Below are 5,801 nucleotides of genomic sequence, written 5' to 3'. Positions count from 1 at the left end.
AGTGCAGGACCCGGCTCCCGGGTGGGGAGACTCCTGTGGCTTCTGGTGGCTCTCGGTGGCTGCGCAGCTTCGGCTGGGCTGACCAGTCGGGCTCAGGGAGTCCAGCGGCCACAACCTCGGGCCCGGAGCCCGCTTCTGTTTCGACAGGGCTGCGGGCAGTGTGTGCGCTCACGGAACCGGATCCCGCGGCCCGGGCTGGAGTCCCCGACCAGCTCGCCGCCCCGCAGTCACCTCCCAGCCTCTCCACGAAGCAGGTCACAGAGCCAGGCAGCTGTCCTAATTTGAGCTCAGAAATTTCTCGTCAACCTCTCCCCTTTGCCGGGAATTCTGAGGACTCGGCCCAACATGTGGGCAGGAAGGAGGCCGAGCTGGGCGGGCGGCAGGGGACGTGGCTGTGAGGCGCCGTGCGGCGGCGCGCTGTGGGGAGCCCTCCAGAGTCTTGGCTTTTCCTTCTGTAAAATGGGGTACCGCCGGCCGCCATCCCTTCCTGAAAGGACAGCTTTACCCCCACCAAGGAAGGAAGCCCACAAGCTGTGCAGGAAGGCCGGCCTTGCACTCGCACGTGTTGGGCTGGGAGGAGACGGGCACACTAGGGAAGTGGGTGGCAGCGGGCGTGGCCACGTCCCGGGGCTGCGCTAACAAAGGCCACCAGCTGGGAGCTTAGCACAGCGGACGTGCAGTTCTGGAGGCTGGAGCCCAAGATCCCGGTGTGGGCAGGTGGCGTTCTCTCTCAAGGACCCTCGCTCGCTGCCCCAGCGTCCAGTGCCCCCTGGCGTCCCTGGGCTTGTGCACCTGTCTCTCCGTCCTCCGCCTCCGGTGTCACTTGGGCTCCTCCTGGGCTGTCCGTGTCTACGTCCCGCTCTTCTTACAAGGGCTCCGGTCACCGGGTCCAGGCCCACCCTCATCCAGCACGACCCCATTTAGCTGAACATCTGTAAAGACCGGTTTCCAAATAAGGTCACTCACAGCCCTGTCTTTCTGAAGGACACGTCCTTCCCGTGCTGACGGTGAAAAGGAAGAAGGGCTGGGTCGAGGGACAGTTCTCTCCTGGCCATTTTGGGGGGAGGGGGACGGCCAGGCACAGCTGGGCACCCCGGGGCCGTCCCACCCGCCCTCACAAAGGTAAGTTCCGCATGTTTCCCTTCCAGGGGCGGCCCAGGGGTCAGCCAGCTGCCCACGGGCAAAGGCAGGCCAGGGCTGGGCCGTGACCCGGGGACGGAGCCCCGCGTCCCAGCCCCAGCCCTGCACCCAGGCCGAGTCCAGGATGGGCGGGAAGAGCAGGACCTCCCGGCAGAAAGAACTAGGTGCCTGTGTCTATTGGACGGCAGAGTGGCTTGACCTTGTCCAGAGGGCCCCGTGCGACTCCCCAGGCCACGTGCACAGACCCACGGCAGCCACCACCCCGGCCCGCCCTCTGGACTGGGACCAGATTGGCTCACACACTCCTGGAGGCTGGCGCAGCGGGGGGCGGGCTGGGGGGTTGCCAGCCCAAACAACACACTGCCCAGAGAGGTTTTGGGACCGGCCTGAGGTCACACAGCCAGAAGTCAGGGTCCACGCGACAGGCCGGGGGATGCCAGCGGGAACCTCATAGCCGTTATCCACCAGGACGGCATCTGTGAGGAGGTCTTTGCACACGGCAGCCAGGGCGGCCTTCATGATGGCTTTACAGCGACCGTCAGGAGCGCCCATCCTACCTGGGAGCAGCCGGGGGCCTCGGGGCGGCTGGTCTCCCCGCTTGGGCCCCTGGACTGTCACATCATGTCACTGCGCGTCCGCTTCCTCCACGGCGGCGAGATCCCAAGCTCGATGTCATCAGTGAGACCACTGCAGGATTAGGGATTCCCTCCCAGCCAACAGGCCGGCAGCAGGTGCCTGGGAAAGGTGACCTTTCTATTGCTTCTGGAACCCGTTTCTGCCAGGGTAGCAGCTTAAACAATACAGACTGATGGACCTCAGCTTGGCGGTCAGAAGTTCAACACCGGTCTCGCTGGGTTCCATCTGGGGGTTCTGGGAGACAACCCACCCCCGGCCTTTCCAGCTTGTAGCTGGGCATTTTCTGGGGCTCCCAGTCCTTGCTGGGGGTGTTCAGAGCCAGCAACACTGTATCTCTCTGGGCGCTCAGAGCCAGCAACCTTGTATCTTCCAGAGCCTTCTCCTCTTTCCCTGATCGCAGCTGGAAAGGTTCTGGAATTTTAGGACTCGGCGGTTCCCTTGGGCCCTTTTGGGCCACCCAGGACGACCTCCATATCACAAGGTCCCCAACTCTGTCACATTGGCAAGTCCCTTTGCCCTGGAAGGTCATACACAGGTTCTGGGAATTAGGGCAAGGATGGGGAGGGGAGGGTATTTTGCTGACCACAGGTGAGTGGAGTTGAATTCCATCAGGCGGGGCAAGCCTGGCCTGGGCTGGGGCAGTTCTTTTTGGAAGAAGAGGATGCCACTAACACCAGCTCATTCAAGAACCATTTCCCCTCCTTCTGCTGTTTTTGACTCTCTTCAAAGAGGCAGTGTCTGGCCAAGGAGACTGGGTCGGGGCTGCCAAGCCTTTGCTTCCAAAGAAACCCTGCTAGGAAATTTCCATGGGACCAGGCCGTGTCCTTCCCCCATGAAGCTGCCCGAAAGCCCGGCCGGGCTCCTGGTGAAAAGGCCGTCAGCCCTCGCGCTCGCCGGAATGGGGCCTTCGTCGTCTTGGTGCTTATTTTCTGTCGTTTCTTTGTCTTCCCTGTCAAACTGCATGGCTCCGGGTGTACCGTCACACAGGCAAAGTGACTTGGCCCAGGACATCACCGTCAACTAGGTCGGGGTTGCACAGCTCTCCTCACAGGGCCTGAACCATCCCCGCTTAAATTCTCGGGGGTCCCTCGTCATTGCCTTCGAAGAGTGCTCAGCCGTCTGGCAAGCTCACGCTCACAGGGAGCGGAGCCGAGGCCGACACGTGGGCAGACCCACAGATCCTACCCTGCACCCCTTGACCTTGATTTACCCACAAAGGATTTACAAACGGGCTCGGTGTCGGACGCTTCCGCGTTTTGGATTTCGACCAGGATGCAAGGGCAGACATCATCCCACGAATTCTGCCCACGATGCCGGTGACCCTACTTTCCTGAGGAGGGCGCGGGGTGGCGCAGGGGCGGGGACTCAGCTGGTAAGTGGCAGGGCTGGGGCTTGAGGCTTGACCTGTCTATCATTCTTGTTCACGGCGGCCACACTCACTCTCTGTGGTGGTAAGGAACCTATAGAGGGTCTTCGTCGCAGGCTCCTGGCGTCAGAGGGCTGGGGACTGAGTCGGTCACCAGCTGCCACTGAGTACACCCCTCATGCGTGCATAATGGAGCCTGTATGAACACCCCGAATGAAGGGGTTTGGGGAGCCCCCGGCTTGGTGAATGCACCCACGTGCCGGGAGGGTGGCACACCCCAATCTCCATGGGGACGGCTTGTCCTTCTGGACCTCGCCCCGTGTCCCCCTTCACCCGGCTGTTCATCTGTGTCCTTTATAATAAACCAGTAAATGCAAGTCACGTCTCCCTGCACTGTGAGCTCCTACAGAAGGTTCTCAAACCTGAGGATGAGCTCCATGTGGAGCCAAGTGGGACAGAGGCGTGGGGCACCTGGGGACCCGCCACTCATGACTGGCCTCCGAAGGGAGGCCTTCCTGTGGCTGAGCCTTAAACTGTGGGGTCTCTGCTAACTCCAGGTTAGCCAGCTCGCTTCGTGTCTGCAGTGTTCTAAGTAAAAAGCCACCTATATTCCTCGTGCATTCACTCACTCAGTGTTTGGTAAGTTCGTCGAGTCAGCTCTGTGCTGGCAATAAAGGGATGGACAGAAAGGCACATTCCCTGTGATCCCCATGGCCCTGGGGAGGGGGAAGCGTGACCCCCAGGGCCCTGCACCCCAGGGCTGCTGAGTAACTTATGAACAAAGACAGCAAACGTTCTGGTTCGGATGGTGTGGGGCGGGGCCATCACACTGGTAATTTTTTAAGCTCCTCTTTAATTTAGGTAAGTGACAGGCTGAATAATGGGCCCAAAGATACCAGGTCCTGGAACCCGTACACATCAGCTTACACGGCGGAGAGTTTCCAGATACACTAAGGGTCCTGAGATGCGTCAACAATCCCGGATTATCAGGCGGGCCCTCGAGCGATCCCTTGTGCCCCCACAGGCAGGCAGAGGGGATGTGACACACACGGGGGAGGGCGGCGCGGCCACGGAAGCCGAGATGGGAGGGATGTGGCCACAAGCCTGGGCCAGGTGTCAGCCACCAGAAGCTGGAAGAGATCAGGAAGGGTTCTCCCCTCCAGCCTTCAGAGGGAGCATGGCCTGGACACCTGGCTTTCACAATTCCGGCATCTAGACCTGAGAATAAATTCAGTTCTCCTGTGCCCCGGGTTCACTGTAGTTTCCTACAGTGACCACAGCCGACCAACGCAAGGGAGGGCTTACGTTCAGCGAGGGGCGCCGATCATCAGTGCGCAACCTGGGCACACCCCCCGCGGGCCACCGCGGAGCATTCCCAGCACCCCGGAACGCGCCCCAGAAATAACCGCTCTCCCAACCGCTGTCGCAGCAGATGAGCTCTGCCTGTTGTGAGCCTCGAGTAGGTGCGATCACACAGCACACCGCAGGTGTGATCACACCGCAGGTGTGGGGCTGCCTTCACTCAACTTCCCGTGAGAAGCCAGGCCTGTGGTTGGCTTTCCCCTTCTTTCTGGATATTATTTCCACCATATGAATAGATCATAACTGGCTCATCTGTTCTGCTGACGGGCCCTGGGGCTGCTCCCAGTTATCCGCTATTATCAGCGAAGCCGCTGGGAGCCTGAGCCTGGGGTTTGTTGGGTAAGTACACCTTCATTGACCTCAGGCACATACCTGGGTCCCTGAAGCTTCCCAAGTGATCCAAATGCGTAATCAGGTGTGGGAACCACTGCTCTAGACCGGTGGCCCTCAAGTGGGGCTGCTTTGCCCCCAGGGGACATTTGTAAAGGTCCGGAGGCGTCTTGGGTTGTCACAGCTCAGACGGGACATGCTAACAGGATCCGGTGGATGGAGATGGGATGACGCTAAATGTCTTACTGCTCGCAAGGCAGCGCCTGTCCCCGCCGAGCACGCGCGCACGGCCAGGAATTACCTGGCCCCGAAGGCCTGAGTGACCGCACTGCACCCCAGTGAGTCACGACGGCACGCGTGAGTGACCCACCTGGACACAGGCTGCAGCTCGGAGAGCTCCGTTCGTGCGCGGAGAGGCGGGCTGGGCCGGAGGCCGCCGCTGAGAACGTGGAGATCTTTCTGGAGCAACCTCAGCTGTGGGCCCCGGGCGGCGGCGCGGAGGCTCCTTCCGGCTGCGCAGGTGCGCTGCGTGGTTTCTGACCCCCCTCCCCTGTTCTGCGGTGGCTTCCTGGGTCCGATGGCTCCGGGGACACAGAAAGCCCCCCGGGGGGTGGGGGGAAGGGGGAAGCACGTCTTCCCAGGCGCTGCAGGCTTGTGCTCTGGGGCCGAGGAGGAGTGGGCTTCAAAGGCTGTGCTGTTCTAGGTGCGGTTCCAGGCAGCGTGGCCCAGGGGGCGCTGCAGCGAGCTTGGTCATGGGACTCCATGACCCCCATCCGCTGGGGACGTTTTACGGTTGTTGCACAGGCAATGGGGGAGGGGGGTTTTGTGGGGAGGGGCGGTTGGCTGGCTGTTCACCACCCCCTTTCCTCCCTCCTGGGCCAGCTGGACTACCTTTCCCAGCATCCCTTGCAGTCAGGCGTGGCCACGAGACCGAGTGCAGGTGGAAGTCAAGCTGCTCTTAAAAACC

At 61.3% G+C, this 5,801-nt stretch overlaps 1 long non-coding RNA gene across 1 annotated transcript; it reads right to left on the bottom strand.

The window, feature by feature from the left end:
* Positions 1-319: 319 nt before the first annotated feature.
* Positions 320-5,253, bottom strand: LOC120226019. The gene is made up of 3 exons (XR_005526930.1): positions 5,205-5,253; positions 1,698-1,875; positions 320-932 (listed from the first exon to the last, which is right to left on the bottom strand). It is a non-coding gene; the product is annotated as an uncharacterized LOC120226019 (long non-coding RNA).
* Positions 5,254-5,801: the final 548 nt, after the last annotated feature.

Source organism: Hyaena hyaena, unplaced genomic scaffold (genome assembly GCF_003009895.1).
Source record: "Hyaena hyaena isolate Hyena2069 unplaced genomic scaffold, ASM300989v1 scaffold_1, whole genome shotgun sequence".
Taxonomy (NCBI): domain Eukaryota; kingdom Metazoa; phylum Chordata; class Mammalia; order Carnivora; family Hyaenidae; genus Hyaena; species Hyaena hyaena.
The sequence above is the reverse complement of the archived record's forward strand: the minus strand, read 5'-3'. Positions and strand labels throughout refer to the sequence as shown.